At 47.8% G+C, this 27070-nt stretch overlaps 1 protein-coding gene across 1 annotated transcript in view; it reads left to right on the forward strand.

Moving 5' to 3' along the window:
• The window catches only part of LOC139386300 (phosphatidylinositol 3,4,5-trisphosphate 5-phosphatase 2A-like), a 71578-nt gene that overhangs the window by 630 nt on the left and 43878 nt on the right, over positions 1 to 27070 (forward strand). The window lies entirely within an intron of this gene.

A 27070-nucleotide genomic window follows, 5' to 3' on the forward strand; every position in this document is an offset into this window, starting at 1 on the left:
TTATCTAACTAGCTAGGACTGTCAGGAAAAGTTAGTTTCTTTACCTAGCCTGTCAACACATCATCACAACATCTCGGTTTAAGTTTTCTACAGCCAACAGTAGGCCTATTTTAACCGCAATCCTTTCTATGTAGCCTACATCCAGTCATACCCAGCCCGTGTCTTTCAGTTTGCATGTAGGTATTTAGACTGTACCTCGCAGAACCAGAGGGGTCTTACACACACACACACACACACACACACACACACACACACACACACACACACACTCAGAGACACACACACACACACACACACACACACACACACACACTCAGAGACACACACACACACACACACACACACACACTCAGAGACACACACACACACACACACACACACTCAGAGACACACACACACACACACACACACACACACACACACACACACACACACACACACACACACACACACACACACACACTCAGAGACACACACACACACACACACACACACACACACTCAGAGACACACACACACACACACACACACACACACACACTCAGAGACACACACACACACACACTCAGAGACACACTGTCAGTGTGACACACTTGGTGTGTTGGCTGCTTAGAATTCTCTATCAGCTAGTGTTGACATCCCAGCATGGAGCCATCAGAACCGTCACCCCATGTCTCTGCTGATGGTCAGGGTGGACTTAAAAGGGTGGAAACTGTGCTCAGGGAAGGGAGGGAAAGGGTTTTATTGAACGAGGGCCCGTGTCCTGTCCTCTCTGAGAGTGGGTTGGATGGGCAGCCATTGTTGCTACTTCTGTGTAATAACATGAGCATCACCAATCCACTCCATGTTACATCATGGGCTACCTGGTCAGGTCACGATGTCAGGCAAAACAACACAGACATCACACATGTCATGTCACATGCACTGGTGGCCATCATGTCATCACCTCACACACATTTACAGCTCTCTCATGCCTCTCGCTCATGTGACACACACACACTTCCCTTTTCACACACACACACACTTCCCTTTTCTATCAGACAGACAGATGAGGCATCAGTATATTTCAGGAGCATTTCATGAAAATCGTGCTAGCTGATATTCAGAGCACTGATAAATAGTGGTGGTTGAGAGAGAGAGAGAGAGAGGGAGAGAGAGAGAGAGAGAGAGAAACAGCCGTGTCATCTGTCTGTGCATCCTACTGCCACAGATGAGAGATGATGAACTGTGGATGTGTTGTTGAAGTAAACATGGCTGGAGTAAAGGGATGAGGGATGATGAACTGTGGATGTGTTGTTGAAGTAAACATGGCTGGGGTAAAGGGATGAGGGATGATGAACTGTGGATGTGTTGTTGAAGTAAACATGGCTGGGGTAAAGGGATGAGGGATGATGAACTGTGGATGTGTTGTTGAAGTAAACATGGCTGGAGTAAAGGGATGAGGGATGATGAACTGTGGATGTGTTGTTGAAGTAAACATGGCTGGAGTAAAGGGATGAGAGATGATGAACTGTGGATGTGTTGTTGAAGTAAACATGGCTGGAGTAAAGGGATGAGAGATGATGAACTGTGGATGTGTTGTTGAAGTAAACATGGCTGGAGTAAAGGGATGAGGGATGATGAACTGTGGATGTGTTGTTGAAGTAAACATGGCTGGAGTAAAGGGATGAGGGATGATGAACTGTGGATGTGTTGTTGAAGTAAACATGGCTGGAGTAAAGGGATGAGGGATGATGAACTGTGGATGTGTTGTTGAAGTAAACATGGCTGGGGTAAAGGGATGAGGGATGATGAACTGTGGATGTGTTGTTGAAGTAAACATGGCTGGGGTAAAGGGATGAGGGATGATGAACTGTGGATGTGTTGTTGAAGTAAACATGGCTGGAGTAAAGGGATGAGGGATGATGAACTGTGGATGTGTTGTTGAAGTAAACATGGCTGGGGTAAAGGGATGAGAGATGAACTGTGGATGTGTTGTTGAAGTAAACATGGCTGGAGTAAAGGGATGAGGGATGATGAACTGTGGATGTGTTGTTGAAGTAAACATGGCTGGAGTAAAGGGATGAGAGATGATGAACTGTGGATGTGTTGTTGAAGTAAACATGGCTGGGGTAAAGGGATGAGAGATGAACTGTGGATGTGTTGTTGAAGTAAACATGGCTGGAGTAAAGGGATGAGGGATGATGAACTGTGGATGTGTTGTTGAAGTAAACATGGCTGGGGTAAAGGGATGAGAGTGCAGAAACAAAGTGGTGGTTTACAGAGCTACAAGAGGAGAAACAGATGTTTTCTAAAAGCTGTCTGGAGGTTGTCTGGAGGTTGTCTGGAGGTTGTCTGGTGCCTATGGAGTTTCTACTTCTTCTGCTGGTCTGACCTCAACCACTGCCCACTCCAGTTTACACATTTCACTGTGTGTCTGTGTCTGTGAGGGAATTTGGGTGTTTCCTCCAGGCCACGTGTGTGTTACAGAGAGATGGGGGAGATATTCTTCAGAGCACTAGGCCTACCTAGCACGTTTAAACACGCAGACCCACAAGGATTCGGAGTGTTATGCACTGTTTGTGTGTGTGTGGAGCTAGGGTTTACTAGCAAACATTCCTCACTAAAACACCTGGTGGGTGGGTGTGTGTGTGTGTGTGTGTGTGTGTGTGTGTGTGTGTGTGTGTGTGTGTGTGTGTGTGTGTGGGGGGGGGCTACTTTGGAGAGAAATAAAGGGTACAAGCATAAGAGAGAGAGAGAGAGAGAGGGCTGGAGGGAAACAGAGTGAGGGCTGGAGGGAAACAGAGTGAGGGCTGGAGGGAAACAGAGTGAGGGCTGGAGGGAAACAGAGAGAGGGCTGGAGGGGAACAGAGAGAGGGCTGGAGGGGAACAGAAAGAGGGCTGGAGGGGAACAGAAAGAGGGCTGGAGGAAAACGGAGAGAGGGCTGGAGGGAAACAGAGAGAGGGCTGGAGGGAAAGTTCACTAAATACAGCACTGTGTTTACTGTAAACACACACATAGGGGGTGAAGCATACTGTTTCCCACTCTTCTGCCATATCTCTCTCTTGCTCTCTCTCTCTCCATATCTCTCTCTCCATATCTCTCTCTCTCCATATCACTCTCTCCATATATTTCTCTCCATATATCTCTCTCCATTTTGCTCTCTCAATTCAATTCAAAGGGCTTTATTGGCATGGGAAACATGTTTATATTGCCAAAGCAGGTGAAATAGACAATAAACAAAAGGGAAATAAACAGTAAACATCTCTCTGTCTCTATCTTTGTATTCCTGGTATAGTTGAGTGTTCCTACAGGAACAATGGTATTTACCCCACAGCAGGCTTCTACAGCAGCCAATACCTTCTGAGATCAGAGCAGGAAGAGATCCCTAATGAACTCCTCTCCCACACACACCATGGAGGATTGTGTGTGTTTCAAACATCTCAGCTTGTTTTGGAGTGTGAGTTCCTCTCCCCCAAACCCGTGTGACCACAAGACGCAGCCTGGAAATCCATCTAAAAGAAACGTCTAAAAACAGAACAGTAGGCCCAGCGCTGTAGCTCCACCTTACTGCTGTGTGTCTTGTTCTGGCCGATGTTAGATCAGATCAAATCAAATGTTATTGGTCACATGTGCTGAGTACAATAGTTGTAGACTTTACAGTGAAATGCTTATTTATGAGCCCTTTCCCAACAATGCAGAGTTAAACAAGTACGAAAAATAGTTACTAAATAAAAAGGAAATAGTAACACAATAAAACAAATAACTAGACTATATACAGGAAGTACCAGTACTGAGTCAATGTTCAGGGGTACCAGGTAGTTGAGGTAATAACTAGACTATATACAGGAAGTACCAGTACTGAGTCAATGTGCAGGGGTACCAGGTAGTTGAGGTAATAACTAGACTATATACAGGAAGTACCAGTACTGAGTCAATGTTCAGGGGTACCATGTAGTTGAGGTAATAACTAGACTATATACAAGGATAACCAGTACTGAGTCAATGTTCAGGGGTACCATGTAGTTGAGGTAATAACTAGACTATATACAAGGATAACCAGTACTGAGTCAATGTTCAGGGGTACCATGTAGTTGAGGTAATAACTAGACTATATACAAGGATAACCAGTACTGAGTCAATGTTCAGGGGTACCATGTAGTTGAGGTAATAACTAGACTATATACAAGGATAACCAGTACTGAGTCAATGTTCAGGGGTACCAGGTAGTTGAGGTAATAACTAGACTATATACAAGGATAACCAGTACTGAGTCAATGTGCAGGGGTACCAGGTAGTTGAGGTAATAACTAGACTATATCCAGGAAGTACCAGTACTGAGTCAATGTGCAGGGGTACCAGGTAGTTGAGGTAATAACTAGACTATATCCAGGAAGTACCAGTACTGAGTCAATGTGCAGGGGTACCAGGTAGTTGAGGTAATAACTAGACTATATCCAGGAAGTACCAGTACTGAGTCAATGTGCAGGGGTACCAGGTAGTTGAGGTAATAACTAGACTATATACAAGGATAACCAGTACTGAGTCAATGTGCAGGGGTACCAGGTAGTTGAGGTAATAACTAGACTATATCCAGGAAGTACCAGTACTGAGTCAATGTGCAGGGGTACCAGGTAGTTGAGGTAATAACTAGACTATATCCAGGAAGTACCAGTACTGAGTCAATGTGCAGGGGTACCAGGTAGTTGAGGTTATTGTGCTAATACAGTATGTACATGCAGGTAGGGGTAAAAGTGACTAGGCAAGCAGGAGAGATAATAAACAGAGTAGCAGCAGCATATGTGAAGACGGTCTCTGTGTGTGTGTGTGTGTGCGTGCGTGTGTGGCATTAATATGCATGTGTGTGTGTTGGAGTGTAGTTTGTGTGAGTGTGTGGGTAGAGTCTAGTGAGTGTGTGGGTAGAGTCTAGTGAGTGTGTGTGTGTGTGTGGCATTAATATGCATGTGTGTGTGTGTGTGTGTGTGTGTGTGTGTGTGTGTGTGTGTGTGTGTGTGTGTGTGTGTGTGTGTGTGTGTGTGTGTGTGTGTGTGTGTGTGTGTGTGTGTTGGAGTGCAGTTTGTGTGGGTAGAGTCTAGTGAGTGTGCATAGAGCAGGTGCAAGAGACTCAGTGCAAAACAATGAAGATAGATAAATAATACAGGGGGTAATGCTAATAGCCCGAGTAGCCATTTTGATTAGCTGTTCAGCAGTCTGGCTTGGGGGTAGAAGCTGTTCAGCAGTCTTATGGCTTAGGGGTAGAAGCTGTTCAGCAGTCTTATGGCTTAGGGGTAGAAGCTGTTCAGCAGTCTTGTGGCTTAGGGGTAGAAGCTGTTCAGCAGTCTGGCTTGGGGGTAGAAGCTGTTCAGCAGTCTTATGTCTTAGGGGTAGAAGCTGTTCAGCAGTCTTATGGCTTAGGGGTAGAAGCTGTTCAGCAGTCTTGTGGCTTAGGGGTAGAAGCTGTTCAGCAGTCTGGCTTGGGGGTAGAAGCTGTTCAGCAGTCTTATGGCGTAGGGGTAGAAGCTGTTCAGCAGTCTGGCTTGGGGGTAGAAGCTGTTCAGCAGTCTTATGGCTTAGGGGTAGAAGCTGTTCAGCAGTCTGGCTTGGGGGTAGAAGCTGTTCAGCAGTCTTATGGCTTAGGGGTAGAAGCTGTTCAGCAGTCTTATGGCTTAGGGGTAGAAGCTGTTCAGCAGTCTGGCTTGGGGGTAGAAGCTGTTCAGCAGTCTGGCTTGGGGGTAGAAGCTGTTCAGCAGTCTGGCTTGGGGGTAGAAGCTGTTCAGCAGTCTTATGGCTTAGGGATAGAAGCTGTTCAGCAGTCTGGCTTGGGGGTAGAAGCTGTTCAGCAGTCTTATGGCTTGGGGGTAGAAGCTGTTCAGCAGTCTGGCTTGGGGGTAGAAGCTGTTCAGCAGTCTGGCTTAGGGGTAGAAGCTGTTCAGCAGTCTTATGGCTTAGGGGTAGAAGCTGTTCAGCAGTCTGGCTTGGGGGTAGAAGCTGTTCAGCAGTCTTATGGCTTAGGGGTAGAAGCTGTTCAGCAGTCTTATGGCTTAGGGGTAGAAGCTGTTCAGCAGTCTTATGGCTTAGGGGTAGAAGCTGTTCAGCAGTCTTATGGCTTAGGGGTAGAAGCTGTTCAGCAGTCTTATGGCTTAGGGGTAGAAGCTGTTCAGCAGTCTGGCTTGGGGGTAGAAGCTGTTCAGCAGTCTTATGGCTTAGGGGTAGAAGCTGTTCAGCAGTCTGGCTTGGGGGTAGAAGCTGTTCAGCAGTCTGGCTTGGGGGTAGAAGCTGTTCAGCAGTCTTATGGCTTAGGGGTAGAAGCTGTTCAGCAGTCTGGCTTGGGGGTAGAAGCTGTTCAGCAGTCTTATGGCTTAGGGGTAGAAGCTGTTCAGCAGTCTTATGGCTTAGGGATAGAAGCTGTTCAGCAGTCTTATGGCTTAGGGGTAGAAGCTGTTCAGCAGTCTTATGGCTTAGGGGTAGAAGCTGTTCAGCAGTCTTATGGCTTAGGGGTAGAAGCTGTTCAGCAGTCTGGCTTGGGGGTAGAAGCTGTTCAGCAGTCTTATGGCTTAGGGGTAGAAGCTGTTCAGCAGTCTTATGGCTTAGGGATAGAAGCTGTTCAGCAGTCTTATGGCTTAGGGGTAGAAGCTGTTCAGCAGTCTTATGGCTTAGGGGTAGAAGCTGTTCAGCAGTCTTATGGCTTAGGGGTAGAAGCTGTTCAGCAGTCTTATGGCTTAGGGGTAGAAGCTGTTCAGCAGTCTTGTGGCTTAGGGGTAGAAGCTGTTCAGCAGTCTGGCTTGGGGGTAGAAGCTGTTCAGCAGTCTGGCTTGGGGGTAGAAGCTGTTCAGCAGTCTTATGGCTTAGGGGTAGAAGCTGTTCAGCAGTCTTATGGCTTAGGGGTAGAAGCTGTTCAGCAGTCTGGCTTGGGGGTAGAAGCTGTTCAGCAGTCTTATGGCTTAGGGGTAGAAGCTGTTCAGCAGTCTTATGGCTTAGGGGTAGAAGCTGTTCAGCAGTCTTATGGCTTAGGGGTAGAAGCTGTTCAGCAGTCTTATGGCTTAGGGGTAGAAGCTGTTCAGCAGTCTTGTGGCTTAGGGGTAGAAGCTGTTCAGCAGTCTTATGGCTTAGGGGTAGAAACTGTTCAGCAGTCTTGTGGCTTAGGGGTAGAAGCTGTTCAGCAGTCTTGTGGCTTAGGGGTAGAAGCTGTTCAGCAGTCTTATGGCTTAGGGGTAGAAGCTGTTCAGCAGTCTTGTGGCTTAGGGGTAGAAGCTGTTCAGCAGTCTTATGGCTTAGGGGTAGAAGCTGTTCAGCAGTCGTATGGCTTAGGGGTAGAAGCTGTTCAGGTGTCTTTTGGTCCCAGACTCTCCTGCTTTCCATGCGGTAGCAGAGAGAACAGTCTGACTTGGGTGGCTGGATTCTTTGACAATTGTTAGGGCCTTCCTCAGAGCACTAGGCCTACCTAGCACGTTTAAACACGCAGATAGGCCCACAAGGATTCATTGTTACGCACTGTTTGTGTATATGGAGCTAGGGTTTACTAGCAAACATTCCTCACTTAAAACACCTAGTGTGTGTGTGTGTGTGTGGGCGGGCGGGCTACTTTGGAGAGAAAAAAAGGGTACAAGCATAACAGAGAGAGAGAGGAGGGAAACAGAGTGAGGGCTGGAGGGAAACAGAGTGAGGGCTGGAGGGAAACAGAGAGAGGGCTGGAGGGAAACAGAGAGAGGGCTGGAGGGAAACAGAGTGAGGGCTGGAGGGAAACAGAGTGAGGGCTGGAGGGAAACAGAGAGAGGGCTGGAGGGAAACAGAGAGAGGGCTGGAGGGAAACAGAGAGAGGGCTGGAGGGAAACAGAGTGAGGGCTGGAGGGAAACAGAGTGAGGGCTGGAGGGAAACAGAGAGAGGGCTGGAGGGAAACAGAGAGAGGGCTGGAGGGAAACAGAGAGAGGGCTGGAGGGAAACAGAGAGAGGGCTGGAGGGAAACAGAAAGAGGGCTGGAGGGAAACAGAGAGAGGGCTGGAGGGAAACAGAGAGAGAGAGGAGGGAAACAGAGAGAGGGCTGGAGGGAAACAGAGAGAGGGCTGGAGGGAAACAGAAAGAGGGCTGGAGGGAAACAGAGGGAGGCCTGGAGGGAAACAGAGAGAGGGCTGGAGGGGAACAGAGAGAGGGCTGGAGGGGAACAGAGAGAGGGCTGGAGGAGAGAGGGCTAGAGGGCTGGAGGAGAGAGGGCTGGAGGGAAACAGAGAGAGGGCTGGAGGGAAACAGAGAGAGGGCTGGAGGGAAATGGAGAGAGGGCTGGAGGGAAACAGAGAGAGGGCTGGAGGGAAACAGAGTGAGGGCTGGAGGGAAACAGAGAGAGGGCTGGAGGGAAACAGAGAGAGGGCTGGAGGGAAACAGAGAGAGGGCTGGAGGGAAACAGAGAGAGGGCTGGAGGGGAACAGAGAGAGGGCTGGAGGGAAACAGAGAGAGGGCTGGAGGGAAACAGAGAGAGGGCTGGAGGGGAACAGAGAGAGGGCTGGAGGGGAACAGAGAGAGGGCTGGAGGGAAACAGAGGGCTGTTTACCTTAAGCACACAGGGAGGGAAGTCTACTGTTTACCTCTAAGCTCTCAGCCCACTAACTCCCACCATATCTCTCTCTCTCCATATCTCTCTCAATTCAATTCAAAGCTTTATTGGCATGGGGAACATGTGTTTACATTGCCAAAACAAGTGGAATAAACAAAATGAAAATGAACAATCTGAAATTAACAATGAACATTACACTCACAAGTTTTGTATGTTATATCATTGGCTATGTAGAGTGTTTTAACAATGTGCAAATAGTTGAAGTATGAAAGGGAAAATATCTAAACAGATAAATATGGGTGTCAGAAGATGAGTGTAGCTGGTGCATGAAGTCAGGCGCAGGAGAGCAGAATGAGTGAGCAACGTACTTTACTCAACAAGGCACAAGGTAACAATTACACTTGACCAAAACAAGACGGTAAAGATATCGCACGGGTGAACACAGCGCCCATCAGAAAAACAGCCATCAAAATAAACCTAACTGAACATGTAATAATCCCGCACTACACCATGGGGGAAACGGAGGGTTTAAATACAGGAACAAATAATTGTGAAATGGAAAACAGGTGTGTGAAAACAAGACAAAACCAAAGGAAAAATTAAAGTAGACCGACGATGGCAGGTAGACCTGCGATGGCTAGTAGACCTGCGATGGCTAGTAGACCGGCGATGGCTAGTAGACCTGCGATGGCTAGTAGACCGGCGATGGCTAGTAGACCTGCGATGGCTAGTAGACCTGTGATGGCTAGTAGACCTGCGATGGCTAGTAGACCTGCGATGGCTAGTAGACCTGCGATGGCTAGTAGACCGGCGATGGCTAGTAGACCTGCGATGGCTAGTAGACCTGCGATGGCTAGTAGACCGACGATGGCTAGTAGACCGGCGATGGCTAGTAGACCTGCGATGGCTAGTAGACCGGCGATGGCTAGTAGACCTGCGATGGCTAGTAGACCGGCGATGGCTAGTAGACCGGCGATGGCTAGTAGACCTGCGATGGCTAGTGGACCGGCGATGGCTAGTAGACCTGCGATGGCTAGTAGACCGGCGATGGCTAGTAGACCGACGATGGCTAGTAGACCGGCGATGGCTAGTAGACCTGCGATGGCTAGTGGACCGGCGATGGCTAGTGGACCGGCGATGGCTAGTGGACCGGCGATGGCTAGTGGACCGGCGATGGCTAGTAGACCTGCGATGGCTAGTAGACCGGCGATGGCTAGTAGACCTGCGATGGCTAGTGGACCGACGATGGCTAGTGGACCGGCGATGGCTAGTGGACCGGCGATGGCTAGTAGACCTGCGATGGCTAGTAGACCGGCGTTGGCTAGTAGACCGGCGATGGCTAGTAGACCTGCGATGGCTAGTAGACCTGCGATGGCTAGTAGACCGGCGATGGCTAGTAGACCTGCGATGGCTAGTAGACCTGCGATGGCTAGTAGACCTGCGATGGCTAGTAGACCTGCGATGGCTAGTAGACCTGCGATGGCTAGTAGACCTGCGATGGCTAGTAGACCGACGATGGCTAGTAGACCGGCGACGCCGAGCGCCGCCCGAACAAGGAGAGGCACCGACTTCGGCGGAAGTCGTGACAATGGGTTGTATTTACAATGGTGTTTGTTCTCCACTGGTTGCCCTTTTCTCTTCTTTCACCTCTCGCCTCTCAATTCAAAGGGGCTTTATTTGCATGGGGAACATGTTTACAAAGCAGTTGAAATAAACAATAAACAAAACAACAACAAATCAACAAAGAAAATTAAACAAAACCAAGACAACAACAACCAGACATTAACAGTATAGTCCTAATTCGACTCTGCATGCATTGTTTGGGGTTTTGAGTTGTACACAAAGTATATTTTCAAGTTCCTTGGTGTCCACATCACCAATGAACTATCATGGTCCAAACACACCAAGACAGTCATGAAGAGGGTACAACACCCTTTCCCCTTCAGGAGTCCCCAGATCCTCAAAACGTTATACAGCTGCACCATCGAAAGCATCCTGACCGGTTGCATCGCCGCCTGGTATGGCAACTGCTCGGCATCTGACCGCAAGGCACTATAGAGGAAGATGCGTACGGCCCAGTACATCACTGGGGCGAAGCTTCCTGCCATCCAGGACCTATATACTAGGCTGTGTCAGAGGAAAGATCACCCAAGTCATAGACTGTTCTCTCTGCTACCGCACGGCAAGCGGTACCGGAGCACCAAGTCTAGGACCAAAAGCCTCCTTAACAGCTTCTACCACCAAGCCATACGACTCCTGAACAATTAATCAACTGGCCACCCAGACTATTTACACCCCATTTGTTTCTACACTGCTGCTACTTCCTGTTTATTATCTATGCATAGTCACTTTACCCCTACCTACATGTACATATTACCTTGACTAACCTGTACCCCTGCACATCTCACATTTAGCTCGTCTGGTAGGCCCGTGTCTGTGCTTCCCTTTGTAGTCTGTAATAGTTTGCAAGCCCTGCCACATAAGACGAGCGTCGGAGCCGGTGTAGTATAATTCAATCTTACCCCTGTATTGACGCTTTGCCTCTTTGATGGTTCGTCACAGGGCATAGCAGGATTTCTTGTAAGCTTCCAGGTTAGAGTCCCGCACCTTGAAAGTGGCAGCTTTGCCCTTTAGCTCAGTGCGAATGTTGCCTGTAATCCATGGCTTCTGGTTGGGGTATGCACATACAGTCACTGTGGGGACGACGTCCTCGATGCACTTATTGATAAAGCCAGTGACTGATGTGGTGTACTCCTCAATGCTATCGAAAGAATCCCGGAACATGTTCCAGTCTGTGATAGCAGAACAGTCCTGTAGTTTAGCATCTGCTTCATCTGACCACTTTTTTATAGACAGAGTCACTGGTGCTTCCTGCTTTAATTTTTGCCTTTAAGCAGGAATCAGGAGGATAGAGTTCTGGTCGGATTTACCAAAAAGAGGGCGAGAGAGAGCTTTTTACGTGTCTCTGTGTTTGGAGTACAGGTGATCTAGAATTTTTTCCCCTCTGGTTGCACATTTAACATGTTGATAGAAATTTGGTAGAGCTGATTTAAGTTTCCCTGCGTTAAAGTCTCCGGCCACTAGGAGCGCCGCCTCTGGGTGAGTGGTTTCCTGTTTGCTTATTTCCTTATACAGCTGACTGAGTGCGGTCTTAGTGCCAGCATCTGTCTGTGGTGGTAAATAAACAGCCACGAAAAGTATATCTGAAACTCTCTAGGCAAGTAGTGTGGCCTGCAATTTATCACAATATACTCTTCTTCAGGCGAGGAAAATCTAGAGACTTCCTTAGATTTTGTGCACCAGCTGTTGTTTACAAATATGCACAGACCGTCCCCCTCGTCTTACCGGAGTGTGCTGTTCTATCTTGCCGATGCAGCTTAAATCCCGCTAGCTGAATATCCAAGTCGTCATTCAGACACGGTTCCGTGAAACATAGGATATTACAGTTTTTAATGTCCCGTTGGTAGGATATTCGTCATCGTACCTCGCCTAATTTATTGTCCAATGATTGCACGTTGGCGAGTAATATTGACGGAAATGGCAGCTTTCCCACTCGCCTTCTGCGGGTCCTCACGAGGCATCCCGCTTTGTGTCCCCTGTACCTGCGTTTCTTCCTCTTGGAAATAATGGGGATGTTGGCCCTGTCGAGTGTTTGGAGAATGTCCTGTGCGTCTTGCTTGTTGAAGAAAAAATCTTCATCTAATCTGAGTTGAGTGATCGCTGTCCTGATATCCAGAAGCTCTTTGTCTAATCCGAGGTGAGTGATCGCTGTCCTGATATCCAGAAGCTCTTTGTCTAATCTGAGGTGAGTGATCGCTGTCCTGATATCCAGAAGCTCTTAGTCTAATCTGAGGTGAGTGATCGCTGTCCTAATATCCAGAAGCTCTTTGTCTAATCTGAGGTGAGTGATCATTGTCCTGATATCCAGAAGCTCTTTGTCTAATCTGAGGTGAGTGATCGCTGTCCTGATATCCAGAAGCTCTTTGTCTAATCCGAGGTGAGTGAAGCTGTCCTGATATCCAGAAGCTCTTAGTCTAATCCGAGGTGAGTGAAGCTGTCCTGATATCCAGAAGCTCTTTTTTTGCCATAAGATACGGTTGCAGAAACATTATGTACAAAATAAGTTACAAATAACGCAAAAAAAACCCATTTGGCCCTTAAAACTGCTGCCATTTCTTCCGGTGCCGTTTGCGACATTCAGTAATGCGAATGATGAGATAATAATAATACATTAATACAAGACTGTACTCGATAAGATATGAAAATATCTGAAGAGTTATATTCGGCATTTGAAAATCTATAAACAACATATTCCCGTGGTGCCCCGACTTCAAGTTAATTAAAGTTACGTAATTAAATTTCACATGTAGATTTGATAAGGTACAGTCTTCACATTTAATGATAGTCAACGACACAACAGGAGGGACGTTGAGGTGGACCCTCAGTCTGCTGCTCACTCCCTCCACTAAACTGACTTTCAGATGCAGGTCCCTATAGCCTACCTCAAATATCTGAAAAGAACAACAATGCAGAGCAACTCCACCAAAGCCAATATGCGGTGATAATGTTTTGGCCCTATAGCCTACTGCACAAACCTCATTACTACAGTATTGTTTTTAATAGGTAATAGTTCATAGGCTTAAGTTTTGTAAAAAAAAACATTCGGCATACGTTTTGAATCAAAGTGATCCCTACTCAAAAAAGGTGGGTGACCACTGCCATTGAGTAAGAGGCGAAGCGAGAATCATCTCGCTACAATCTGTCCAAAATAAACCGAATGCATTTCTATGGGCTTATTTTGGACCTAAGCTTCCCGCCTTTGGGAGAACAACTCTCATTGTTAGGGCGGAGACATGAGCATCTCGTCATTATAAACAAATCAAATCAAATGTATGTATATAGCCCTTCGTACATCAGCTGATATGTCAAAGTGCTGTACAGAAACCCAGCCTAAAACCCCAAACAGCAAGCAATGCAGGTGTAGAAGCAAGGAAAAACTCCCTAGAAAGGCCAAAACCTAGGAAGAAACCTAGAGAGGAACCAGGCTATGAGGGGTGGCCAGTCCTCTTCTGGCTGTGCCGGGTGGAGATTATAACAGAACATGGCCAAGATGTTCAAATGTTCATAAATGACCAGCATGGTTGTCACGTTCTGACCTTAGTTCTTTTGTTATGTCTTTGTTTAGTATGGTCAGGGCGTGAGTTGGGTGGGTTGTCTATGTTAGTTTTTCTATGATTTGGTATTTCTGTGTTTGGCCTGGTATGGTTCTCAATCAGAGGCAGCTGTCAATCGTTGTCCCTGATTGAGAACCATACTTAGGTAGCCTGTTTTTCACCCTTGAGTTGTGGGTGATTGTTTTCTGTTTTGTGTCTACACTAACCAGGACTGTTTCGTTCATTCTCCGTTGTTATTTTGTTTAGTGTTCTCGTGATGATAAATTATCAATATGGAAACTTACCACGCTGTGCATTGGTCCTACTCTTCTTTCACCAACAACGGCCATTACAATGGTCAAATAAAAATATCAGTAGTTGTCGAGGGTGCAGCAAGTCAGCACCTCAGGAGTAAATGTCAGTTGGCTTTTCATAGCCGATCATTAAGACTATCTCTACCACTCCTGCTGTCTCTAGTGAGTTGAAAACAGCATGTCTGGGACAGGTAGCACGTCCGGTGAACAGGTCAGGTTTCCATGGCCGCAGGCAGAACAGTTGAAACTGGAGCAGCAGCATGGCCAGGTGGACTGGGGCCAGCAAGGAGTCATCATGCCAGGTAGTCCTGAGGCATGGTCCTAGGGCTCAGGTCCTCAGAGAGAAAGAGAGCATTAGAGAGAGCATACTTAAATTCACACAGGACACCGGTTAAGACAGGAGAAGTACTCCAGATATAACAAACTGACCCTAGCCCCCCGACACATAAACTACTGCAGCATAAATACTGAAGGCTGAGAAAGGAGGGGTCAGGAGACACTGTGGCCCCATCCGATGATACCCCCGGACAGGGCCAAACAGGAAGGATATAACCCCACCCACTTTGCCAAAGCACAGCCCCCACACCACTAGAGGGATATCTTCAACCACCAACTTACCATCCCGAGACAAGGCAGAGTATAGCCCATAACCCAAGGGGGGGGTGCCAACCCAGACAGGAAGATCACATCAGTGACTCAACCCACTCAAGTGACGCACCCCTCCTAGGGACGGCATGAAAGAGCACTAGTAAGCCAGTGACTCAGCCCCTGTAATAGGGTTAGAGGCAGAGAATCCCAGTGGAGAGAGGGGAACCAGCCAGGCAGAGACAGCAAGGGCGGTTCGTTGCTCCAGAGCCTTTCCGTTCACCTTCACACTCCTGGGCCAGACTACACTCAATCATATATCCCACTGAAGAGATGAGTCTTCAGTAAAGACTTAAAGGTTGAGACCGAGTTTGCGTCTCTCACATGGGTAGGCAGACCATTCCATAAAAATGGAGCTCTATAGGAGAAAGCCCTGCCTCCAGCTGTTTGCTTAGAAATTCTAGGGATAATTAGGAGGCCTGCGTCTTGTGACCGTAGCGTACGTGTAGGTATGTACGGCAGGACAAAATCAGAAAGATAGGTAGGAGCAAGCCCATGTAATGCTTTGTAGGTTAGCAGTAAAACCTTGAAATCAGCCCATGCCTTAACAGGAAGCCAGTGTAGCGAGGCTAGCACTGGAGTAATATGATCAATGTTTTGGTTCTACTCAGGATTCTAGCAGCCGTATTTAGCACTAACTGAAGTTTATTTAGTGCTTTATCCCGGGTAGCCGGAAAGTAGAGCATTGCAGTAGTCTAACCTATAAGTAACAAAAGCATGGATACATTTTTCAGCATCATTTTTGGACTGATTTTTGCAATGTTACGTAGATGGAAAAAAGCTGTCCTTGAAACAGTCTTGATATGTTCGTCATAAGAGAGATCAGGGTCCAGAGTAACGCCGAGGTCCTTCACAGTTTTATTTGAGACGACTGTACAACCATCAAGATTAATTGTCAGATTCAACAGAAGATCTCTTTGTTTCTTGGGACTTAGAACAAGCATCTCTGTTTTGTCCGAGTTTAAAAGTAGGAAGTTTGCAGCCATCCACTTCCTTATGTCTGAAACACAGGCTTCTAGCGAGGGCAATTTTGGGGCTTCACCATGTTTCATTGAAATGTACAGCTGTATGTCATCCGCATAGCAGTGAAAGTTAACATTATGTTTTCGAATGACATCCCCAAGAGGTAAAATATATAGTGAAAACAATAGTGGTCCTAAAACGAAACTTTGAGGAACACCAACATTTACAGTTGATTTGTCAGAGGACAAACCATTCACAAACCATTCACAGAGACAAACTGATATCTTTCCGACAGATAAGATCTAAACCAGGCCAGAACTTGTCCGTGTAGACCAATTTGGGTTTCCAATCTCTCCAAAATAATGTGGTGATCGATGGTATCAAAAGCAGCACTAAGGTCTAGGAGCACGAGGACAGATGCAGAGCCTCGGTCTGATGCCATTAAAAGGTAATTTACCACCTTCACAAGTGCAGTCTCAGTGCTATTTTGGGGTCTAAAACCAGACTGAAGCATTTCGTATACATTGTTTGTCTTCAGAAAGGCAGTGAGTTGCTGCGCAACAGCTTTTTCAAAAAATGTTGCGAGGAATGGAAGATTCGATATAGGCCGATAGTTTTTTTATATTTTCTGGGTCAAGGTTTGGCTTTTTCAAGAGAGGCTTTATTACTGCCACTTTTAGTGAGTTTGGTACACATCCGGTGGATAGAGAGACGTTTATTATGTTCAACATAGGAGGGCCAAGCACAGGAAGCAGCTCTTTCAGTAGTTTAGTTGGAATAGGGTCCAGTATGCAGCTTGAAGGTTTAATGGCCATGATTATTTTCATCATTGTGTCAAGAGATATAGCGCTAAAACACTTTTCCTCAAAGAAGTTCATGAATTTATTACTGCTGAAGTGAAAGCCATCCTCTCTTGGGGAATGCTGCTTTTTAGTTAGCTTTGCGACAGTATCAAAAAGACATTTCGGATTGTTCTTATTTTCCTCAATTAAGTTGGAAAAATAGGATGTAAGGGCTCTTCGATACTGCACGGTACTGTCTTTCCAAGCTAGTCGGAAGACTTCCAGTTTGGTGTGGTGCCATTTCTGTTCCAATTTTCTGGAAGCTTCCTTCAGAGCTCGGCTATTTTCTGTATACCAGGGAGCTAGTTTCTTATGACAATGTTTTTAGTTTTTACGGGTGCAACTGCATCTAGGGTATTGCGCAAGATTAAATTGAGTTCCTCAGTTAGGTGGTTAACTGATTTTTGTCCTCCAACGTCCTTGGGTAGGTAGAGGGAGTCTGGAAGGGCATCAAGGAATCTTTGTGTTGTCTGGGAATTTATAGCACGACTTTTGATATTCCTTGGTTGGGGTCTGAGCAGATTATTTGTTGCAATTGCAAACGTAATAAAATGGTGGTCCGATAGTCCAGGATTATGAGGAAAAACATTAAGATCCACAACATTTATTCCATGGGACAAAACTAGGTCCAGAGTATGACTGTGACAGTGAGTAGGTCCAGAGACATGTTGGACAAAACCCAGTGAGTCGATGATGGCTCCGAAAGCCTTTTGGAGTAGGTCTGTGGACTTTTCCATGTGAATATTAATGTCACCAAAATTTAGAATATTATCTGCTATGACTGCAAGGTCCAATAGGAATTCAGGGAACTCAGTGAGAAACGCTGTATATGGCCCAGGAGGCCTGTAAACAGTAGCTATAAAAAGTGATTGAGTAGGCTGCATAGATTTCATGACTGGAAGCTCAAAAGACGAAAACGTCATTTTTATTTTTGTAAATTGAAATTTGCTATTGTAAATGTTAGCAACACCTCTGCCTTTGCAGGATGCACTGGGATATGGCCACTAGTGTAACCAGGAGGTGAGGCCTCATTTAACACAGTAAATTCATCAGGCATAAGCCATGTTTCAGTCAGGCCAATCACATCAAGATTATGGTCAGTGATTAGTTCATTGACTATAACTGCCTTTGAAGTAAGGGATCTAACATTAAGTAGCCCTATTATGAGATGTGAGGTATCACCATCTCTTTCAATAATGGCAGGAATGGAGGAGGTCTTTATCCTAGTGAGATTGCTAAGGCGAACACCGTGATGTTTAGTTTTGCCCAACCTTGGTCGAGGCACAGACACGGTCTCAATGGGGATAGCTGAGCTGACTACACTGACTGTGCTAGTGGCAGACTCCACTAAGCTGGCAGGCTGGCTAACAGCCTGCTGCCTGGCCTGCACCCTATTTCATTGTGGAGCTAGAGGAGTTAGAACCCTGTCTATGTTGGTAGATAAGATGAGAGCACTCCTCCAGCTAGGATGGAGTCCGTCACTCCTCAGCAGGCCAGGCGTGGTCCTGTTTGTGGGTGAGTCCCAGAAAGAGGGCCAATTATCTACAAATTCTATCTTTTGGGAGGGGCAGGAAACAGTTTTCAACCAGCGATTGAGTTGTGAGACTCTGCTGTAGAGCTCATCACTCCCCCTAACTGGGAGGGGGCCAGAGACAATTACTCGATGCCGACACATCTTTCTAGCTGATTTACACGCTGAAGCTATGCTGCGCTTGGTGACCTCTGACTGTTTCATCCTAACATTGTTGGTGCCTACTTGGATAACAATATCTCTATACTCTCCACACTCGCCAGTTTTAGCCAGCACCATCTTCAGATTAACCTTTACGTCGGTAGCCCTGCCCCCTGGTAAACAGTGTATGATCTCTGGATGATTCATTTTAAGTCTAAAACTGCGGGTAATGGAGTCGCCAATGACTAGGGTTTTCAATTTGTCAGAGCTAATGCTGGGAAGCTTCGGTGTCTCAGACCCCGTAACGAGAGGAGTAGAGACAAGAGAAGGCTCGGCCTCAGACTCCGACTCGCTGCTTAATGGGGAAAACCGGTTGAAAGTTTCTGTCGGCTGAATGAGCGACACCGGTTGAGAAAGTTGTCCGGCTGCGGGGACTGTGCGAGGGGATTTATACTATCTGTACTTACTGGTGGCACAGACGCTGTTTCATCCTTTCCTACACTGAAATTATCCTTGCCTAACGATTGCGTCTGAAGCTGGGCTTGCAGCACAGCTATCCTCGCCTTAAGGCGATCGTTCTCCTGTATATTATGAGTACAGCGACTGCAATTAGAAGGCATCATGTTAATGTTACTACTTAGCTTCGGCTGTTGGAGGTCCTGACGAATCACGTCCAGATAAAGCACCCGGAGTGAAAAAGTTGAATGAAAAAAAGGTTGAGTGAGGGAAAAACAAAAAATATAAACGGTAATTAAAAAGTAAAAAATGTGAAGTTGTCAGGTAGCAAAGTAAGGTTGGCAACAAAACGCACAGCAACACGTAAACAAGTCTGCAAGTTGTGACCGTAAATGTAACCCCTGGTGTAAATGGGAAGGTGCACGTTGGTGGCAGAACAACAAGGGGTTGTTAAAGAACGGCAGCAACAAAAGCCTCTATTTACATGTTGCTTTTGAATGCATTTCTCACTACTTTTGGATTATAATTGGATTTTAAGGCTCGTATGAATGTCCTGCTTAATATAATGTTTGTGTCATCATCGCAAATCAACTGCATTATACTTAAAAAACAACTTCAACAAGTAATATTGCTCTTTGGCTAGCTTTCATACAGCCTATACCAATGAACGTTAGCATTCTAGCTAACAACCGCTGCATCCAAAATAGTTATTTTGAAAAGATCACAACCAAATATAATCTTAGCGACTGTTCAAGCAAGAATCAAAACATAATTGTAAGTGTATGAGAACCCCAAAAAGTAATTTTGTTTAGAAGTAATAAAAACATAAATCTAGGCTATGTTGAGGAGGGGTGCAGGCCTGACCTGGTGGAACCTACAGTATATGGGTTGTGTCCATGGTTGGTTTGGGAGGGTTGTGCTGTGTTCTGGATGTAGGTCCTCTCGGCATGGGTCCTCTCGGCGTGGGTCCTCTAGGTGCAGGTCCGTGAGGGGGCCTCGCAGGTCTGGGAGGGTGTCTCGCTGGTCTGGGTGGGGCATCCATTGCTCTGTTGCTCCTGTATGAAGTGCTGGGTCTGTGGTTGAGGGAAAGGTCTTTCTGGGCCCTTGCAAAAGTAGGGACTGCTGCTTTGTAGTGTTGGACCATGGCATAAAGGCTGTGCAAGTCCAGGATCGAGTGGTCAGCCAGGTAAATATTTGGTTTTGAGGCACAGCCACGGGAAATGCTTGCGTTTAGCCGCTGTATAGTAGCAGGGTGAACGTCTTTTCGTGGTAGCAGGGTGGAGAGAACCACTCATGCGTTGAGGAAAGTGGTAGAAGCTTTTTCTATCACTCCCTTGAGTGCTGTGGCCACCTTTTCCTGTTGTGTTCTCAGGTCGTTTGTGCCTGTGTGTATTATTATGTGGCTGGTGAACATAGTTTATCCTCAGATAGAGTTTAGCCACTGTGTGTCTGGGGGGCAGTGACTCTCCTCTTGGGGTTGCTTGTCTGTGGGGGTGTGGACCGACTCACTTGGGGTGGGGGAGTTCTCACGGAGAGAGATCTTCTCCTGCTGTGCTCTCTCTTTAATTCTGTAAAAGGCCTTTTGGAAGTTTTGGAAGTTTCCAAATCACCACTGTTCCAACCTTGTACAAATTGACAGAGGCTGTCTGAGTCTCAGGGTTCTTGTTTTACTCTGGTTGTCTCCACCAATAGGTTGGATGGTATTTTCAGGTTTTGTGAGCTGTGCATCGGCTGGTTATTGGTTTGCTATTAAGTTTGCTTAACAGTGGGTTAACTGCCTTGTTCAGGGGAACAGTGGGTTAACTGCCTTGTTCAGGGGAACAGTGGGTTAACTGTCTTGTTCAGGGGAACAGTGGGTTACCTGCCTTGTTCAGGGGAACAGTGGGTTAACTGTCTTGTTCAGGGGAACAGTGGGTTAAATGCCTTGCTCAGGGGAACAGTGGGTTAACGGCCTTGTTCAGGGGAACAGTGGGTTAACTGTCTTGTTCAGGGGAACAGTGGGTTAACTGCCTTGTTCAGGGGAACAGTGGGTTAACGGCCTTGTTCAGGGGAACAGTGGGTTAACTGTCTTGTTCAGGGGAACAGTGGGTTAACTGTCTTGTTCAGGGGAACAGTGGGTTAACTGCCTTGTTCAGGGGAACAGTGGGTTAACGGCCTTGTTCAGGGGAACAGTGGGTTAACTGCCTTGTTCAGGGAAACAGTGGGTTAACTGCCTTGTTCAGGGGAACAGTGGGTTAACGGCCTTGTTCAGGTGAACAGTGGGTTAACGGTCTTGTTCAGGGGAACAGTGGGTTAACGGTCTTGTTCAGGGGAACAGTGGGTTAACTGTCTTGTTCAGGGGAACAGTGGGTCAACTGCCTTGTTCAGGGGAACAGTGGGTTAACTGCCTTATTCAGGGGAACAGTGGGTTAACTGCCTTGTTCAGGGGAACAGTGGGTTAACTGTCTTGTTCAGGGGAACAGTGGGTTAACTGTCTTGTTCAGGGGAACAGTGGGTTAACTGCCTTTTTCAGGGGAACAGTGGGTTAACTGCCTTGTTCAGGGGAACAGTGGGTTAACTGCCTTGTTCAGGGGAACAGTGGGTTAACTGCCTTGCTCAGGGGAACAGTGGGTTAACTGCCTTGTTCAGGGGAACAGTGGGTTAACTGCCTTGTTCAGGGGAACAGTGGGTTAACTGCCTTGTTCAGGGGAACAGTGGCTTAACTGCCTTGCTCAGGGGAACAGTGGGTTAACTGCCTTGTTATGGGGAACAGTGGGTTAACTGCCTTGCTCAGGGGAACAGTGGGTTAACTGCCTTGCTCAGGGGAACAGTGGGTTAACTGCCTTGTTCAGGGGAACAGTGGGTTAACTGCCTGGCACAGGGGAACAGTGGGTTAACTGCCTTGCTCAGGGGAACAATGGGTTAACTGCCTTGTTCAGGGGAACAGTGGGTTAACTGCCTTGTTCAGGGGAACAGTGGGTTAACTGCCTTGCTCAGGGGAACAGTGGGTTAACTGCCTTGTTCAGGGGAACAGTGGGTTAACTGCCTTGTTCAGGGGAACAGTGGGTTAACTGCCTTGTTCAGGGGAACAGTGGGTTAACTGCCTTGCTCAGGGGGACAGTGGGTTAACTGCCTTGTTCAGGGGAACAGTGGGTTAACTGTCTTGCTCAGGGGAACAGTGGGTTAACTGCCTTGTTCAGGGGAACAGTGGGTTAACTGCCTTGCTCAGGGGAACAGTGGGTTAACTGTCTTGTTCAGGGGAACAGTGGGTTAACTGCCTTGCTCAGGGGAACAGTGGGTTAACTGCCTTGTTCAGGGGAACAGTGGGTTAACTGCCTTGCTCAGGGGAACAGTGGGTTAACTGCCTTGTTCAGGGGAACAGTGGGTTAACTGCCTTGTTCAGGGGAACAGTGGGTTAACTGCCTTGCTCAGGGGAACAGTGGGTTAACTGCCTTGCTCAGGGGAACAATGGGTTAACTGCCTTGCTCAGAGGAACAGTGGGTTAACTGCCTTGTTCAGGGGAACAGTGGGTTAACTGCCTTGTTCAGGGGAACAGTGGGTTAACTGCCTTGTTCAGGGGAACAGTGGGTTAACTGCCTTGTTCAGGGGAACAGTGGGTTAACTGCCTTGCTCAGGGGAACAGTGGGTTAACTGTCTTGCTCAGGGGAACAGTGGGTTAACTGCCTTGCTCAGGGGAACAGTGGGTTAACTGTCTTGTTCAGGGGAACAGTGGGTTAACTGCCTTGCTCAGGGGAACAGTGGGTTAACTGCCTTGTTCAGGGGAACAGTGGGTTAACTGTCTTGTTCAGGGGAACAGTGGGTTAACTGTCTTGCTCAGGGGAACAGTGGGTTAACTGCCTTGCTCAGGGGAACAGTGGGTTAACTGTCTTGTTCAGGGGAACAGTGGGTTAACTGCCTTGTTCAGGGGAACAGTGGGTTAACTGTCTTGTTCAGGGGAACAGTGGGTTAACTGCCTTGTTCAGGGGAACAGTGGGTTAACTGCCTTGTTCAGGGGAACAGTGGGTTAACTGTCTTGCTCAGGGGAACAGTGGGTTAACTGCCTTGTTCAGGGGAACAGTGGGTTAACTGTCTTGTTCAGGGGAACAGTGGGTTAACTGTCTTGCTCAGGGGAACAGTGGGTTAACTGTCTTGCTCAGGGGAACAGTGGGTTAACTGCCTTGCTCAGGGGAACAGTGGGTTAACTGTCTTGTTCAGGGGAACAGTGGGTTAACTGTCTTGCTCAGGGGAACAGTGGGTTAACTGCCTTGCTCAGGGGAACAGTGGGTTAACTGTCTTGTTCAGGGGAACAGTGTGTTAACTGCCTTGTTCAGGGGAACAGTGGGTTAACTGCCTTGTTCAGGGGAACAGTGGGTTAACTGCCTTGCTCAGGGGAACAGTGGGTTAACTGTCTTGTTCAGGGGAACAGTGGGTTAACTGCCTTGTTCAGGAGAACAGTGGGTTAACTGTCTTGTTCAGGGGAACAGTGGGTTAACTGCCTTGTTCAGGGGAACAGTGGGTTAACTGTCTTGCTCAGGGGAACAGTGGGTTAACTGTCTTGCTCAGTGGAACAGTGGGTTAACTGTCTTGCTCAGGGGAACAGTGGGTTAACTGCCTTGTTCAGGGGAACAGTGGGTTAACTGTCTTGCTCAGGGGAACAGTGGGTTAACTGCCTTGTTCAGGGGAACAGTGGGTTAACTGTCTTGTTCAGGGGAACAGTGGGTTAACGGTCTTGCTCAGGGGAACAGTGGGTTAACTGTCTTGTTCAGGGGAACAGTGGGCTAACTGTCTTGTTCAGGGGAACAGTGGGTTAACTGCCTTGCTCAGGGGAACAGTGGGTTAACTGCCTTGTTCAGGGGAACAGTGGGTTAACTGCCTTGTTCAGGGGAACAGTGGGTTAACTGCCTTGTTCAGGGGAACAGTGGGTTAACTGCCTTGCTCAGGGGAACAGTGGGTTAACTGCCTTGTTCAGGGGAACAGTGGGTTAACTGCCTTGTTCAGGGGAACAGTGGGTTAACTGCCTTGCTCAGGGGAACAGTGGGTTAACTGCCTTGTTCAGGGGAACAGTGGGTTAACTGTCTTGTTCAGGGGAACAGTGGGTTAACTGCCTTGTTCAGGGGAACAGTGGGTTAACTGCCTTGTTCAGGGGAACAGTGGGTTAACTGCCTTGTTCAGGGGAACAGTGGGTTAACTGTCTTGTTCAGGGGAACAGTGGGTTAACGGTCTTGCTCAGGGGAACAGTGGGTTAACTGTCTTGTTCAGGGGAACAGTGGGCTAACTGTCTTGTTCAGGGGAACAGTGGGTTAACTGCCTTGCTCAGGGGAACAGTGGGTTAACTGCCTTGTTCAGGGGAACAGTGGGTTAACTGCCTTGTTCAGGGGAACAGTGGGTTAACTGCCTTGTTCAGGGGAACAGTGGGTTAACTGCCTTGCTCAGGGGAACAGTGGGTTAACTGCCTTGTTCAGGGGAACAGTGGGTTAACTGCCTTGTTCAGGGGAACAGTGGGTTAACTGCCTTGCTCAGGGGAACAGTGGGTTAACTGCCTTGTTCAGGGGAACAGTGGGTTAACTGCCTTGTTCAGGGGAACAGTGGGTTAACTGCCTTGTTCAGGGGAACAGTGGGTTAACTGCCTTGCTCAGGGGAACAGTGGGTTAACTGCCTTGTTCAGGGGAACAGTGGGTTAACTGCCTTGCTCAGGGGAACAGTGGGTTAACTGCCTTGTTCAGGGGAACAGTGGGTTAACTGCCTTGTTCAGGGGAACAGTGGGTTAACTGCCTGGCTCAGGGGAACAGTGGGTTAACTGCCTTGCTCAGGGGAACAATGGGTTAACTGCCTTGTTCAGGGGAACAGTGGGTTAACTGCCTTGCTCAGGGGAACAGTGTGTTAACTGCCTTGTTCAGGGGAACAGTGGGTTAACTGCCTTGTTCAGAGGAACAGTGGGTTAACTGCCTTGTTCAGGGGAACAGTGGGTTAACTGCCTTGTTCAGGGGAACAGTGGGTTAACTGCCTTGTTCAGGGGAACAGTGGGTTAACTACCTTGCTCAGGGGAACAGTGGGTTAACTGCCTTGTTCAGGGGAACAGTGGGTTAACTGTCTTGCTCAGGGTAACAGTGGGTTAACTGTCTTGTTCAGGGGAACAGTGGGTTAACTGCCTTGCTCAGGGGAACAGTGGGTTAACTGTCTTGTTCAGGGGAACAGTGGGTTAACTGCCTTGCTCAGGGGAACAGTGGGTTAACTGCCTTGTTCAGGGGAACAGTGGGTTAACTGCCTTGCTCAGGGGAACAGTGGGTTAACTGCCTTGTTCAGGGGAACAGTGGGTTAACTGCCTTGTTCAGGGGAACAGTGGGTTAACTGTCTTGTTCAGGGGAACAGTGGGTTAACTGTCTTGCTCAGGGGAACAGTGGGTTAACTGCCTTGCTCAGGGGAACAGTGGGTTAACTGTCTTGTTCAGGGGAACAGTGGGTTAACTGCCTTGCTCAGGGGAACAGTGGGTTAACTGCCTTGTTCAGGGGAACAGTGGGTTAACTGTCTTGCTCAGGGGAACAGTGGGTTAACTGCCTTGTTCAGGGGAACAGTGGGTTAACTGCCTTGTTCAGGGGAACAGTGGGTTAACTGCCTTGCTCAGGGGAACAGTGGGTTAACTGTCTTGTTCAGGGGAACAGTGGGTTAACTGCCTTGCTCAGGGGAACAGTGGGTTAACTGCCTTGCTCAGGGGAACAGTGGGTTAACTGTCTTGTTCAGGGGAACAGTGGGTTAACTGCCTTGCTCAGGGGAACAGTGGGTTAACTGCCTTGTTCAGGGGAACAGTGGGTTAACTGTCTTGCTCAGGGGAACAGTGGGTTAACTGCCTTGTTCAGGGGAACAGTGGGTTAACTGTCTTGTTCAGGGGAACAGTGGGTTAACTGTCTTGCTCAGGGGAACAGTGGGTTAACTGCCTTGCTCAGGGGAACAGTGGGTTAACTGTCTTGTTCAGGGGAACAGTGGGTTAACTGCCTTGTTCAGGGGAACAGTGGGTTAACTGTCTTGTTCAGGGGAACAGTGGGTTAACTGCCTTGTTCAGGGGAACAGTGGGTTAACTGCCTTGTTCAGGGGAACAGTGGGTTAACTGTCTTGCTCAGGGGAACAGTGGGTTAACTGCCTTGTTCAGGGGAACAGTGGGTTAACTGTCTTGTTCAGGGGAACAGTGGGTTAACTGTCTTGCTCAGGGGAACAGTGGGTTAACTGCCTTGCTCAGGGGAACAGTGGGTTAACTGTCTTGTTCAGGGGAACAGTTTGTTAACTGCCTTGTTCAGGGGAACAGTGGGTTAACTGTCTTGTTCAGGGGAACAGTGGGTTAACTGCCTTGTTCAGGGGAACAGTGGGTTAACTGCCTTGTTCAGGGGAACAGTGGGTTAACTGCCTTGTTCAGGGGAACAGTGGGTTAACTGTCTTGCTCAGGGGAACAGTGGGTTAACTGTCTTGCTCAGGGGAACAGTGGGTTAACTGTCTTGCTCAGGGGAACAGTGGGTTAACTGCCTTGTTCAGGGGAACAGTGGGTTAACTGTCTTGCTCAGGGGAACAGTGGGTTAACTGCCTTGTTCAGGGGAACAGTGGGTTAACTGCCTTGTTCAGGGGAACAGTGGGTTAACTGTCTTGTTCAGGGGAACAGTGGGTTAACGGTCTTGCTCAGGGGAACAGTGGGTTAACTGTCTTGTTCAGGGGAACAGTGGGCTAACTGTCTTGTTCAGGGGAACAGTGGGCTAACTACCTTGCTCAGGGGAACAGTGGGTTAACGGCCTTGTTCAGGGGAACAGTGGGTTAACTACCTTGTTCAGGGGAACAGTGGGTTAACGGCCTTGTTCAGGGGAACAGTGGGTTAACTGCCTTGTTCAGGGGAACAGTGGGTTAACGGTCTTGTTCAGGGGAACAGTGGGTTAACTGTCTTGCTCAGGGGAACAGTGGGTTAACTGCCTTGCTCAGGGGAACAGTGGGTTAACTGTCTTGTTCAGGGGAACAGTGGGTTAACTGTCTTGTTCAGGGGAACAGTGGGTTAACTGCCTTGCTCAGGGGAACAGTGGGTTAACTGCCTTGCTCAGGGGAACAGTGGGTTAACGGTCTTGTTCAGGGGCAGAAGGACAGTATTGGGCCTATAGCCTACTGCACACATCTCATTGCAACACAACGGTTTTTAATTGGTTCATGTTGGAAAGGCTTAGGTTTTTTTAAGTCATGTTTATTTTTAATCTGAGTGGTAGATCTCATCTTGCATTTTGATCTTGATTTGCTCTGCTACCACACGGCAAGCGGTACCGATGCACCAAGTCTGGAACCAACGGGACTCTGAACAGCTTTTATCCCCAAGCCTTAAGTGTACTAAATAGTTAGTTCGGTTAGCTATTTAACTATCTGCATTGTCCCTCTTTTGACTCAAATACTCTGCTGCTACTATTTATTATCAATCCTGTTGCCTAGTCACTTTACCCCTACCTTCATCTACATGTCTACCTCAATTACCTGGTTCCCCTGCACATCGTCTCAGCATTG

Source organism: Oncorhynchus clarkii, chromosome 27, assembly GCF_045791955.1.
Source record: "Oncorhynchus clarkii lewisi isolate Uvic-CL-2024 chromosome 27, UVic_Ocla_1.0, whole genome shotgun sequence".
Taxonomy (NCBI): domain Eukaryota; kingdom Metazoa; phylum Chordata; class Actinopteri; order Salmoniformes; family Salmonidae; genus Oncorhynchus; species Oncorhynchus clarkii.